Here is a 15,901-nt window from a genome sequence, read left to right on the forward strand (position 1 = left end):
CCAAATATTTATCTATTAAAAATATTAATAAAATAAAGAAAATTAACATTTAACGCATTTCACTGTTTTAATAGAACTTCAAGAAAGAAAATTGAACAAACATGTACATTTTATAAATGCGATGATTAGCCGGGGGAGGGGGGGGGCTATAAATGATTTCTGCAAATCATCAATTCACACCTACCATTGTAAACAGCCAAATCTTGTAAACGAGACACTAAGTCTTTTTTGACTCAACTGTTGAACTAAAGATTAAGCATATAATATATAATATAAATATATAATAAGGCATATTAAACTTCCATTTTCGGAAACAAAGTTTTACAAAGAATAGATTTAAACACTCAGAATAATACTATATAGGGCATATAATGCGAAACACTTACATTTGGGTGCTTTTATTGGTTATCTTCGTCGACGTCTAAGCAACGAAACAAAGCTGGCGTAGCATGAAACTATTTGTTCTATAGAAAATGACGTCACTATGTGATTTTGCCGCCAAAATGTCACGTGAAAGTCATGTGGGTTAGCGCATTAAAATAATAAATTCATTTACCATGAAATTGAATACACATTTCGAAAGCGGTAATGCGGTCCTACCTACGCGCGTCAAAATGTAAGCAAAATATGTTAACAAAGCGGTAGCCTGTCAGGAATGTTTGAAAAGAAAAACGTGTATTGATGTAAGTTTATTGCAGAAATGTACAGAACATAAATTAAATAAGAAATGGCGATATTTTTATCAGCCACATAATTGTTAAAAGTTTGATATCACAAAATGAAAGTGAAAGTAAAACTGTCAAAAATGACAACCTGTCAATGTGTTGTTTTTGCTGGCACGAGAGGGCGATTTCATTCAATGTGTTCACAATTTTTACCATAGGCTTTGCAAATTACCTCTATAGTATGGGTGGCTTTGTTATAATTTATTGCTATCATGTAACTGCATTATTGTGTATATGTTTACAATACACAAAGCATAAATAATTATAGAAATTGTACTGGATGAGCTTATAATAATCTGATAACTATAGCCAGGTCAATTAAGTACATAAAATACAATTTTTTGTCCTGATTTAATGAAGACCTTACATATTTATGAACATAGAGTATCAAGATATGGGTTGATCCACAAATGAAAAGTTTTTTTGAACTGTGTTTGGTGCGGGCTCTTTTTCCATGACTGTGAAAGTTAAATTTTCATGTGAAAAGGATGACAATTTTTTGCTAAAGTATTTCATTCAACCATTGAATAAAATGAGCTGTTCTGCATATAATTTGCCATTTTGATAGGTGTTTGTTAATGGATCAACAGGAGATGATCAGGGTGCCAGAGAAAGGGGATAAACATTTGTGATATGGTCAGGGCTTCATATAAAAGTGGTTAAATGGTATACATTTTATATTTGGCAAGTGCTCAAGAGAAAATGTGTACATTTCAGAAAATTTTACCATTTAAATACTGCTTGACTAAGGCTCTTTATTCATCTAGCATGAACACTTGTACTATATATTTTTAACACTAAAAAATATTATTTAATATACAAATTTAATCTACCAAGGTGTACAGATACTACTTATCATATATTTGACTGTATTGAATGTAGAAACTAGTTTAATAATCCATTAGAAAAAATATCAGGGGGTGAAATATTCATTGCCTGAAGCTCTGACATTGGAGCTATGTTTATATATAATTAAATACACTGATTAAAGAAGTAAAACAATACAATGATACAACAGAGGGAAAATCATCCCCTATAAACAACATGATACACTATTATGTATAACATTTTTGGATCTCGATCTGGAGGACACAGCAGGACCTTTAGGTATGCGCGCTGCGGGACAGAGTTGGGAGTGACTTATCAAGTTTCATGATCCTAGCCGTAAGCATTCTTGAGTTATCATCCGGAAACAATTTTACTATTTAGAGTCACTGTGACCTTGACCTTTGACCTAGTGACCTGAAAATCAATAAGGGTCATCTGCCGGTCATGCTCAATCTACCTATGAAGTTTCATGATCCTAGGCCTAAGCGTTCTTCAGTTATCATCCGGAAACAATTTTACTATTTCGAGTCACTGTGACCTTGACCTTTGACCTAGTGACCTGAAAATCAATAGGGGTTATCTGCCGATCATGATTTATCTACCTATGAACTTTCATGATCCTAGGCCTAAGCGGTCTTAAGTTATCATCCGGAAACCATTTTACTATTTCGAGTCACTGTGACCTTGACCTTTGACCTAGTGACCTGAAAATCAATAGGGGTCATCTGCCAGTCATGATCAATTTACCTATGAAGTTTCATGATCCTAGGCCTAAGTGTTCTTACGTTATCATCCGGAAACCATCTGGTGGACGGACCGACCGACGGACCGACGGACCGACCGACCGACATGAGCAAAACAATTTACCCCCTCTTCTTCGAAGGGGGGCATAAAAAGTCTATGAAAATCAAGCAAGTCAGGGAATTTTTTTCACATGACTGTGAAAGTGAAATTTCCATGTGAAAAGGATCAATTTTGGACTAACATGATATCAAGTACTTAAATAGAAAGAAGAAAGAATACAAACCAGTAATTTGAGTAAAGAGTTTGTAATCACTGTTGAATTTCAGGACAACTTGGTGATCTGCAAATCCCATATGATATGTTGATATCGGGTATCATAGCCATTCAATAAGTCGCAAAATGCTCGAACAAAATTTATAAAGCAAAATGTGACTTAAATTAATAACTAAAAATACCAGTATCATCAGTATGCAAGTTTTGCCTTGTCCAGCTGTCAAGATCCAGAAAGTGCTTCATTCACATCGAATACATCCTTCAAATTCCATCCATTGTTGCATTAGCGGAGATATAGTGAATAAATAACTTAAATATCCTAAATGACAGTTTCTAAATAGCAAAACAAGCCGATTTATGCTGTAAGAAAGTTTTGACACGAGTGTCATCATTCTCTCAAGGGCATTTGTTGTAGAAAGTGATTCATTCACATCGAATATACAGGGATTTCAATAGCTTTTATAAACCAGGAGTCAATGACCCCCGGACTGACATTTTGAGGAGTCAAATTGAAAAATGCTGGGGTCAATTTTGAAGCGCGCTGTGTTTTTGTCTATATTATTCAATTTTTAGATAAAATATGCAATAAGAGCAACACAATATCTTAAACAGTTATACTGCTTTATTAAATAACAATACCTTGATACATAACACAACATATTTATAATTTAATGAATTGGTACATTAAAATCTACTTCCTTATAACACATTTAAGTCTTTTAACACATTTAAGTAATTTAAGATATGTACCGGAAGCTCCTTTTCATCACATATTTATCGTCATTATATTATCATTATCTCTATGATAGCTATTCTAACAAAACATAATCTAAATGCATGGAACATCTATATCTATTACTGTTTTTCCGAATACTATACATGTCCGAAATATGTACACTTAAGAATGCCTTACCTATAGTAGTTTTACTTTAATAATCCAAATTTTTCTTGTTGTTATCTGGTATAACAAACCTTATCAAATGTTTGTTAAATCCAGTTGATGATTTCTCCATTATTTAATCACCATTACTTGCAATTTGAATCGCCAGCTTTGAATTGAACGCGGGTTGAATGTTACGTTCCATCCATTGTTGTCATTAGCGGAGATTTAGTGAATAAATAACTCATATATCCTAAATGACAGCTTCTAAATAGCGAAACAAGCCGATTTAGGCTGTAAGAAAGTTTTGACACAACAGTCATCATTCTCTCATGGGCGCGGCCATCTTTGTATGTTGAAACACGAACGACAACTCTACTAGGAGAATGTTATCAACGACAATCAGCGAGGTCGAGGTATTCCGATTAGAAAAACTGCGCTATCTCAATCGGACTGGCTCGGTCTTTTACATAGCTTGCCATTGTAAAGAATTTTTTCATGGTATGTTAACCTTGACTCGCTGCTGAAAGCAGCATCGTCAAAAATCGTGATCTTAAAACTTGTGTAAAAACGTTATTGTCACTTGTTTGCATTGTCTTATTACATATGCATAGCACGATTCTCGTGTTTTCATACTGCATACCCGTTTCGTTGATTTAGGTTACTATATATTCGCTGATGCCAGTAACAACGAGGGACAAATCGCCAAACTTCGCTCCCCGAATTTCCCGGCCCGATCGTACTGCGTAGAGTTCTACTACCACGTGTTTGGTATTGTTTTTAAAGGAAGTTTGAAGTTGGTGATGTATGCAACAGGAACACAACCTAAAGAAATCTTCAACAAATTAGTGTCATTTGGTAAGAAGTGGAATCGTTTCAGCGCCGATGTAAAAGCAGACTCTCTGCGAAATGAAACATTTCACGTAAGTTAAGCTTTCCTTAGTTTCAATATACCAATTAAATGAAAAAATGCATATTATTGTTTTGCTCGTAAATTGTCAAAAATGTTGATAATATAATTAATTAATATAAAATTACAGTTCGAATTTGAGGCGAGGATAGGAAATTCTTTTACCAGCGACGTCGCTCTAGACGACATCAGCATAACAAAAGGACGTTGTCCGAAGTAGCTGGACAACAAAGCTTAGAGGCCATTCATTGGTAACAATTGCATGGCTTAGACGTGATCACACGTTGATGTTTGTCTGGACTTCTAAATATATTATTTGGTCAGTGATAGTGTGATGTAATATGAATTGCATTGAAAGTGTTCTTGATATGACAGCACAAGCATACGGAAAAATAACGCTTGTAGTAAAGATAATTACATGAATATGTGGTATAATAAAAATTCACCACACTAACATGGAACTTATTTAACTTTTTAAAAACATGTACTGCTAAGGGCAAAAATGTGTACTAAGTATCAAATGAATCGTCCTACACATGTACTTGTTTTGTTGTGCATGTAGTTTTTTTGTTGTATTCGTAAATGCTCAAAGGTCTCAAACACGACAAACTATTTGTCAAACAGTACAATTGTAATGAAATAAGATCACTTCCAACAGCCTTGATGTTGGGCTAGCTCTTTAGCGACACGGTGAGTTAATGTGTCTGACTACCACTCTGGAGGTCGTGGGTTCAATCCCCGGCCTGAGCTCAGTATTTTCACATTAATGGCGACGAGGCAAAAACAGAACTGTTAATGCGGGAATGGTTCTGAGCTGTTAAATGGTTTCTGAGAGGGCCATGCAGATGCAAGACATGCTGTAGCGGGCGTGTCTGGGCCTTGAAACATTAAAAGGAGGAGGAGTGTAGTGAAATAATGTCACTTCCAACAGCCTTGCTGTTGGGCTAGCTCTTTAGCGACGTGGTTAAAGTGTCTAACTACCACTCTGGAGTCGTGGGTTCAATCCCCGGCTTGATTTCAGTATTTTCACATTACAATACATTACACTATTTGCTCAGGAATCTCAAGTATATTTAATTTGTTAATGTGCTTCAAATTCAAGGACAAGCTTCCAATTTTAGGAAGCTGAAAATGATAAACCAATCAATAAAAAAAATAGATTGATACAAAAATGTGAACGATTACACGTTGTCGGTACCCTACCTGTACTTGATGGAATAATTGAAATTATATCTATTTGTATTACTTTTCGACTTTTTAGTGTGAAAAAATGCTTTAGTAAAAATCTTCAATTGTTAATAGATCGATTATGTTTAATAAGCAAGTAATACTTTTGTCATAATCGACAAACATAATTTGGGGTAAAGTTCAAATAAATATCCCAATATTAAATACAAATGCTGCTAAATAAATTATTGTATTTCACACACTTACGTTTTAGATCTATTAACTACAAAGAGATGTCGCTTAAATAAAGTGAAAAAGTGAACCAGTACGAAATGTGTTAATTTTCATTGAAACCTTTATATTTGAAAATCAAAATTCATACTTTAAGTGAAAACTGAATGACGTTTTCAGTATTGTTCAACTGTTGAGGTAAAGTTCGTGTCAGTGGACCAATTTTTAATATTATATATCTGAATAATTCATACTTATAAAGATTTTGACGATAAAAGATAAAGGCACCAGTAAAACCGTGGTTTAAACTTGTTCATGTATTTTCCTAGTTGGTAATGGAAAAAGTCATAGACCGGACGGACTCGTATGTCGTGAAGGAAAGTACAAACACACTATTGATGATTGAAAAACAGGCATGTATTATAAAATTCCATAACGAGGATGAAAATAGAACATTTTCTGTACTGAATGGCATAATTGGAGGACAAAACACACCACAAGGGGTACCAGAACGGGAACATCGCCGCTTAGTCTGATAACTATAATCAGGCATAAGATTTTAAACATACAGGCATGTCCTGCAATGCTAACTGAAATCTGGAGTCAAGTTCACTGAGTTATACACAATGTTTTTACGAGTGTAGCATTCGTGTTTCTAGCCGTAATTCGGCCTTTTTTGACTTTATTGAAGGTAGTGTTAAATAGGAACGGCCGAAACGTGTCTTATCACCACTTTGTACAGGAGTGCCAGCCAGTGGATACGTCCTATGTATTGGGGTGGTGGGAGATGAGCATCACCTGAAATGATAACTAAAAGCATCCATAAATATGGCAACAGCATCATTCTGAAAAGATAATTAAACATAGGTATAGTATGGGCAATATAATTATAATAATAAGACACATTTTCAAAAGTGGCCAAACAATTCCAAAAAAGAAGATAATACAATAAGTGTGTCCAAGATCCTATACTAAAATATACTGCGAGTCGAAAGCAAGAGGCCGAACCTTTAGGGCCACAGTGTGTCATTTTTTAATATTGATTTATCAGAATGTAAGCGACAAACATTACAGAGTGCAAAACTGAAACAATTAAAGGTTGTGTTAAAGATTGTGTTTTTACAGCGATTGAAAAGGTTTATGGGGTTTATTTTCTTAAATACAGCTCCTCTATGATATAGAATAATCATTAATCAATTATCTAGTACTGGGACCAACTGGCATGAAGACCTACATAATTATAATAAGAGCCACTTATTGACCCCGTAAGTACAGTCTGAAAACTACCTAGACCGCGTAGCTGGCACTATATATATATATATATATATATATATATATATATATATATATATATATATATATATATGCATAGTGCCAGTTACGCGGTCTAGGCAGTTTTGAGACTATACTAACGCGGTAAACATAAAAACCGGGGTCTGTATGCAACCTCGCTTTTAAGACACCTTAAATTACTATGTAGGGAGTAGGGGAGGTAATACAATCAAATTTCACAATAAGGTCTTTAATCGAAAATCACAAATTGAAATTTTATATACCCCGCAATTAATTTCTCTATATATGTCCGATATATTTATTATAAATATTTGCCGATATTCTAGTATGAACGTGTAATAAATGCAAAGAAATACAAATCTGAAAACTAATTAATTAATGATGGACGAAAACCCGTTATAAAATTGTTTACATATGTTATCAAACCAATTTGCAGATCAGTCCATACGAAAATTATTTGATAATAAAACAGTTTGTTGAGGGGATTTATCTATCATCTCTTTTACCACACCAATCAGCGGATTAGACGAACTAGTCCAACAAATTGTTGACGGGCTTTATCAATCGTCTCCTTTCAAAGAACTTTTTACACAGCAGTCAATTCAATTCAAATGTCTGAATTTGCGAAAACAACTTAAATGTGTCATTGCCTTCCATCGGATGCCGATGGTCAAGGGTGGAAAATTAATTTGGGTGCCAATTGTCCTGGTCGACAAGTTAATGAGGTGCCGATTTTCCGGGAATGCAAATCATACTTCTTGTCCGATCACGTCCTCAATAGATAAGACGTTACACCGGATATTAGCATATAAATTGTCATGCCAAGCTCGGCCAGATCGACTTAAAAGGCTGTTAGGTTTATACCGAAATACATTGATTATTAAACGCATTTAAAACTGTTAAGAATTTAGTTAACATTAACATGTAGCGAACAACGGTATAAAGTGCAAAAATGTATATTGGTGTTCACGGCGATTTGTTGAAGAGCCGAAAATGTTTATAAAAGTAATTCGAATGTTCATTTATTGAATACAATGTGTAGGTTGTACATGAACATAAATAAGTTTTGTTGTGGTTACGTTGTCAGTGTGCAGAAATTACATTCCGAACAAAATATATCTCCTTGACAAATTTTGCGGTCGAATTAATCGAAATGCTGCCTCTGAAATTTAAATTCATGTACCAACAGTAAATTATGAACAAACAGTAAAATACAAATCCAACATTAGTTATCAAATTTCCGCTCTTTAAAATGCCACTGGTACTGATTGAATTAACAACAAGTTAAATGTTTAAATTTAATATGTCGATAATCAGCCTTTCCTGTATTGTAACTGCATTTCATTAGATAGTAAAAACCTATTTGATTTTTTAATTGTGTAGGGTGGCATTTATTTATTAATTTGAACATGTTTGGTATATCTTAATATTTAAGGATATTTATGTTAACCGATTTATTCAAAATCAATACTCCTTCAACCCGGAGCAAGATTGATTGTAAATACAGATTTATTCAAAATCAATACCAATTCAACCCGGAAGAATTGCGATTTGCCATATAGTTAACGCATGTCAGTGAAAATAGTAAAGCTATTCTTAATTTGTTTATGGTTTACAAAATTGTTTCGCAGGGAAGCATGATCAATATTTACTTCGTAAATACTGTGTTAAAAAATACAAACCGATGCTTTATTGTTACTACAAAGTATAATTTTAGAGCTTCTGTTTAGCTTAAAAGTATAATATAATTAAAGTTACAAACGAGAACGGCATTGGTTTTAAAGCAATTTGACTTTTGAATATTATATAGATGTTATAGCGAGTTTTATGAAAAGCGATAAGGTAAACAGACAGTGTTCTTCTTGCTGGTGATGATATCAAACATCATAAAATGGAAAACTAAACTTTAGTGTATGCCCATTTAAACAGGTTTTTATCGAAGAAATACAAATTAATACTAATACAAGATAATAATTCAAACCCATGCGGGAAGGGGATGAACATACACAACATCGATTATAGGATCAATGATCCATGTTATATTGTTGCTCGTTAAAAAGTGTCGAAGCTAGTACTTCGTCAACAAATATGTGCCAACGGACATATTGTAAACAATTTCCTTAAAAAATGTACGTCGTAGATACAAACCATTACACCATTGAGCACTTTCCATTCCAGCATTGAACTTGTTTAGTTTCACAACTTCTAAATAAATGGCGCAATATAAGGTTCCTCCAATCATAGGGCTGATTAATGTGAGGACCCGGTGTCCAAGCACTACTACCTAATTAACGTACATATACTACACTTACGAAAACTGAGATGTATTATGAAATCGAGGTACAATCTCCAGTTATTTCTGTGTGGGGGGTAGGGGGGAGCACAGAACCCAGATACAACCCCGCATGTCCAGTGTAGTTACCACCAACAAACCTCACATGTGCAGAAGGCGGGTATTGAACCATGTGGTGTCCATACACTCTCATTAAAATAACGCAGTAGAGTCATGTCATGAAAGCCGAGATAAATTATGAAATAAGACTACAATGTCCACTTATTTCTTTATTTTCTGAACGATATTTGATATTGGCGAAGCTTTCTTCTATGATGTGTGTGAATGTCTGTGTGAAATCCCATCTGTCCTGTATGGTTACCATCAAACAAGCTTATGTGCGATATGAGCAGGGATTGACCCAGGGTCGCCAAGGTAAGAAGCGCCCGTGCAAACAACAGCCAACTTATTGGACAGCTTTTGAATCAAAAGATCTTTCAAATGGCTTATATTTGGTGCTAGTGGTCGGTGATAAAATGTGCTTTTTGCCGCTTAAACCTTCAATAAAAAGAACTGCAGAAAGTTTCATTGAAAGTTATTGATATTAAATTCGTTTTATCAATGTTTTCGGAACTTATCAAAACCCATATTTTTATCGAAGGTTCAGAACATACCAGCTGACCATTCTTTTATCTTATACATGCTCATCAAAGCTTTTTCAGAGGTCGCTTAGGATTCAATGTTTTTTTAATCTAACATAATTTCTACAATATGTAAAACGCTCTGTAAATTGAAGAAGATCGATACATTTGTTTTATTTGTGTAACAGGAAGTAAACTGCATGTGTATTATTCCCCGTAGCTACAACGTATTTAACGTTCAATGAACCTTTAAGATTCAATCAATTGGAAAGCCATATATGTTCTTTATTAAGTGGGTAATAGCTGGGGTATACAGAAATATCGGGAGGCATGTACCGGTATATAAGTCACACGTTAGGCTTTTTTTAATGCTTACTGACAGCGGAGAGGACTAGTAAGCTAGGTAATAAACATATGTATATTGATCGAGTGGATTAAATACCGATATTTAGCATTGCCATTGTAACACAAAATATTTTAAATTGAGGTTCGGATATGAGTATTTAGTGCGTAATTACCTGTAAGTCTTATGCGGTGGTTAAACGGCAAACAATATATTATTCTTCAACTGACAAAATGGGTTACGTGCTCGTATTTTTGGCAGTGTTATCATGGAAAGCTATTGGAGTTTCAACCGATACATGCGCATCCCAGATGTCATGTAAATCCTGTACAAAGAAAAACACCTACATACCATTCCTAGATGTTAAGTGCCGGTGGTGTCCGCTGGACAGGAAATGTCACACATTTGGCTCAGAAGAAATATCTTTCATTGGAGAAGATAACAACCCTTGTTTAACAGATATGAATGTAAAAGAATCTTCTCTCTGTGACAGCAACATCAAAAATCAAATATACAATGAAAGCAAGGCATTGATGTTCGCCAAACTGTCCGCTGTTGCATACGCTGAACCTGAGTATCTCTCTAAGTGCATCAATCATATTTTGCCAAATGATAACTTTGAAATTGTTGAAGCAATTGGAAGAAAATGTGAGAGATGGTTTGACTATAAGGAATGTTTCGCATATACAGCTATATCAAACAAGACAAAAACGATTCTCGTAGGCTATCGCGGCACGGCAGGAGGTTTTAAACAACTTGCAGATGAAGGGGAGGTAGAGCAGATTATGCTATCCAATTGGAGCGATCCAATAGCTACTATTGCATATAGAATATGGCGTGGACAGGTTAATACATATTTCGGTTTTGCCTTTCAAAGACTATATGATCCATGTATTCGACAAAGCGTCAAAAAGCTCGCAACTCAGTACAAAAATTGAGAAGTGGTAGTTACAGGTCACTCATTAGGTGGCGCACTGGCATCTTTGACTGCTTACGCTCTAGTAAAAGAGGGCGTTGTTGCGAAAGATCGAATGACATTGTACACGTTTGGAATGCCGCGTGTTGGTGACAAGACATACTCATTTGATCATGACAAGGCCGTTCCAAATAGTTGGCGTATCATCCATTGGCGTGACTTAGTTCCAAGGATTCCCTTCATAGCATGTGGATATTATCATCATAAAACTGCGGTCTTGTATCCTAAAGATATGCCCCTAGGCTCAAAATACACAATTTGCACAGACAACGAAGACGTAGCATGCCATCAACTTCCAGACCTTTCAATTTCCCAACACAAGTCGTATTTTGGACTAGACTTAGGCGGTTACTGCAAAACCAATTAAAAATACAAACGGGATACGGAAGAGCCTCGATTCCCCGAGGACCACTGCAAGGTTATTTCGTTGAAAGATGCAGATGAAATAATTAACAAAGGTAAGTTAAATTGTTCCGATATGAATCGCGGTTCAAAATAATCGATGCAAGTAGTGATTCGAGGCACGCTTTCATTGCATTTTGTGAATAAATACACAATAAAATCAATCCTACACTCAAAAACACTATTTTTTTCCAATAATATCATATGAAAGTTTAAAGCCAAACACCTTATTTGGTATATTAAATTAAAGTATAAATAAGAAACATATTTTAAATACGCCAATTAGAATATATCTGGTGGTTACAATGTAGAAATCCGTCTTTTTGCGCTTTAAAACTGAGAAATAATCGCGTTTGTCGAAATGGACGTATACGTATAGAAATCCTGCTTTAAAAGTTTTAAAAGCGGTACCGTTTGAAAAATAATAAATTCCTTTCCTACTAGGCTATAGATTTAATTTTATCAATGCCAATTAGAATATTTCTGGTAGTTACAAGATAGAAATCCGTCTTTTTTGCACTTAAAGACTTAAAAATAATCGCGTTTGACGAAATGACGCATACGTCTAGAAATCCTACTTTCGGTTTTAAAAGCGGTACCGTTTGAAAAATAATAAATAACTTGCTAACTAGGCTATAGATGCAATGAAAATTTTGAACACTTTCAAATTGAATCTATATGTATTGATTAACATGAGGCAAGGGGTGTGGCTTTAATCATTCAGAGCTTAGATTGTCGGGTTTTCTCGAAGGAAAACAGCTTCTTCACCTTCTTTTTAGTTATTAGTGGTAAGAAAAGCAAAAAGGCGAATACTCTCTGTGGCCATTCTCCAGCATCATACACATTAATTTCATACCATTATTATATTTTCAATTTCAGAAATAAGGACACTCACAAGCTCTGTTTGCGACTTTCAAAAGGACTTCTGTGACTGGACGCGTGCCAGTGGAAGTACGTTCTCCTTCAAAAGGATCAAAGGACCGAGCGATGAAGCGGGTAAAACAGGACCGGCATACGATAGACGTAAATCTTTATCAGGTAAATACGTTCAAATACTGGCAAAATTGTTAAATTGTAAATTCAACTGTGCATAATGCACATATTTTTAAATATATATTATCAGCATAACTGTATCAAATGATCACCTTTAATTTAAAAAAACGACAGATCAATTTATATAGTGAATAAATCTTTCTTATAAATTAATATATTTTTTTTGAATATTTGAACATTTTATTTATAATGAATAACCCCTAGTTTTGCTTCGAAATAGAGATTACCATACTAATGTGATGATGCGACATCTAAAAATATTTTTTTGTGGAATTTTCAAACTTGTCAAAAGATATAAAACGCAACTTCATGGCATTTTCTCATTGCATGCACATAGCATGATCTGAACAGGGCTCTCGTGTTTTCTCACGGCATACCCGTTTCGTTGATTTAGGTTACTATATATTCGCTGATGCCAGTAATAACGAGGGACAAATCGCCAAAATTCGCTCACCGAATTTCCCGGCCGGATCGTACTGTGTAGAGTTCTACTACCACGTGTTTGGTGTTTTGTATAAAGGGAACTTAAAATTGGTGATGTACACAACAGAAACAAAAAGTGAGGAAATATTCAGCAATTATGTCTCACTTGGTGATCAATGGAATCGTTTCCGCGCCGACGTAAAAGCTGACACTCTACGTAATGGAACATTTCACGTAAGTGAAGCTTTCATTAATTTTATCAACTGATTAAACGAATAATATCATAGTATCATTTTTGCTCGTCTATTTACCAAATGTGCTTAATAAGAATGCGCATTTTCTTTCAATTGCAGTTCGAATTTGAGGCGAGGATAGGTAATTCGTTCACCAGCGACGTCGCTCTCGATGACATAAGCATCACAAAAGGGCGATGTCCAAAATAGCAGGAAAACATAACAGAAACATCACCAAATGATAAACATTCGTTCAAGTTGGTCTTTGCGTTTGACTATAATATACGTTAGGTAAAAACGTGATGCAATGTAAATTGCATTTAATGTATTCTAGATATGGGGTAAAACGTGAATGAAAAAGACAGCACTTGTAGTAAAGATCATTATTAAAATTTGCGTTGAAATAATAATTTATAACACTTACATCGTTAGGCGATATTTTTTTTAAGTTTTTGGTATATACATCGATGTTGTATAATTAACATAAATTCCAATCAAGAATTTCCTTTTCGTATAATGCACTTAAATAATTTGGGGAAACATTCAAATGAATATAAAACATTTTCAGGCAAATGCTGCTTTTTAAAATTGTATTTCATTATTGTGTAATGCATTCACCTTTGAGCTACATTTACAAGGCGCATTACTTTAAAACAAATGTGGGTAAAAAGTGGACTAGTGCAAACTAATTAATCTCACTGAAACCTTTGAATTTGGAAGCCATGGTATCATATTCAGTGAGAAACTTATGAAGTTTTCATTAGTAATCAACGTTGGAAATACAGTATGTGTTAGTTGATTGAAGTTTAAGGTTTGTTAATCATTTGTTGGTCTATAGCCGTGGCAATACATGTACATTGTCATCGGGGTTTTTTTCTAGTGTGGTGCGTGTTGTTTGTGTTGTTTTGTTTTAAGCGTGTTTTATAAAAACATATCTTTGACTCACCTATCAAGTTCTTACACCCGCTAGAAAGACTTCACAAGTTACAGCTCACCTTATGTAAATTGTAATAAATAACATATATATCTGTAGATAGTATTTTTTTCTAATTTAGTTTAAGTTTGGTTTATGAAGTTTCGTTTAAATAGAGTCTATAGAATCTTGGTATGGTATACACCTGTTAATCTTTATCGTGAAACATTGTTCATATTTACTGTTCGTTGTTCGGAAACGAGGATTGTCGTTAGTTTGAATTTACTAGATGAAAATGTATAATTAAATGTATATATTCTGTTTGCGTAGCATTATTCTAAAAATTTGTGTCAACCTTTAGAGATAAAAGGCACCAGTGGATACCGTGGTTTATACTTATTTATTTACCGGTAAAAAGAACGAGCATAACAAACGCACCCACGCATAAGGGGTCGATACAAGTTTCTGGCATCTCTGCCCATCTAGATCAGGGATCAAACCTCAAAGTCATTTCGAAATCAAGAACCGCCACACATGAAAACACACAAAACAGATTTTTTTTAAATCAATAGGCATGTTGCTTCTTATAAGTAGGGCCAACATACTTCAAATAATGTGTAAACTAGCTAGCTTGATTTATTCCAGGAGTTTGTGATTTTTTTTTCTCGCTTCCGGCCTATTTTTAGCAAATTTCAACAACAAATTGATTATTTCCTGTTTGTCCGACCAGTCTCAAAAACCGCATTTTAACATGCCAGCTTCTGAAAAACGTATCTACAACAGAGATAATTCTCAGTCAAATGATTAAAATTTCCGAATATGGCAACCAGAGCTGGTTATATATCTGTTTGCGAATTAAGCGATTCCGACTTAAAGTGTAACAGTCTGGTTTCCAGTAGCAATAGTGTAATATTTTATAGACATTCTATTTAAACAAATATAGCTTAAATTTGACATTAATGACTTTTTAAACACTTAAAATGGTGCTTAGTTGCACAACATTTTCTCTCTTAAGGAATTGTCTCGTATCAAATTTGTCTTTGATGCTTTAAAAGGGTGTTGTGTAGCCTCAAGTTGGTTCTGTGGAACCTTGCACAATATAGAATTCATATCAATAGTTTTTCTCGTAATATGTTGCTTACAAAACAGCGTTTCAGCCAGCACTCCAAACATGCTCGTTTCAGTAAATAACGATTAACTATACGACAGAGTATATATATAAGGTTATTACAATTGTTCTGATTTTAGTTTATAAACAATAAATCAACCAATATTCAAGTTTCACTGTTGTATCGTTATTAATTATTACACATAATGTTAAACTTCTTAATCCTTAACCCATTTACAATTTAAAATATACATTACATTAATACATTTTGAGAATAAGAGTTCATTCAGCGTAATCATCAATTAAATCGCTGATGCAACAAATAAATTTAATCTGAAAATATTTCGTTTTCTTGTGTGGTTTGGTTAAGAGCATAATTGTATTTATTTGCGTTTAAAACTCTTAGTAACATTCAAAATTGTCTATCCAATCAATAATAGTTAGATAGTATACACGCCATTTCATTCTTAGCCATTATTTCTGTTC

At 34.3% G+C, this 15,901-nt stretch overlaps 1 long non-coding RNA gene across 1 annotated transcript; it reads left to right on the top strand.

Annotated features, from left to right (window-relative positions):
- Positions 1 to 10,282: 10,282 nt before the first annotated feature.
- Positions 10,283 to 15,510, top strand: LOC127875212 (uncharacterized). The gene is made up of 4 exons (XR_008047324.1): positions 10,283 to 11,741; positions 12,565 to 12,723; positions 13,133 to 13,395; positions 13,515 to 15,510. It is a non-coding gene; the product is annotated as an uncharacterized LOC127875212 (long non-coding RNA).
- Positions 15,511 to 15,901: the final 391 nt, after the last annotated feature.

This window comes from Dreissena polymorpha, chromosome 3 (genome assembly GCF_020536995.1).
Source record: "Dreissena polymorpha isolate Duluth1 chromosome 3, UMN_Dpol_1.0, whole genome shotgun sequence".
Lineage (NCBI taxonomy): Eukaryota > Metazoa > Mollusca > Bivalvia > Myida > Dreissenidae > Dreissena > Dreissena polymorpha.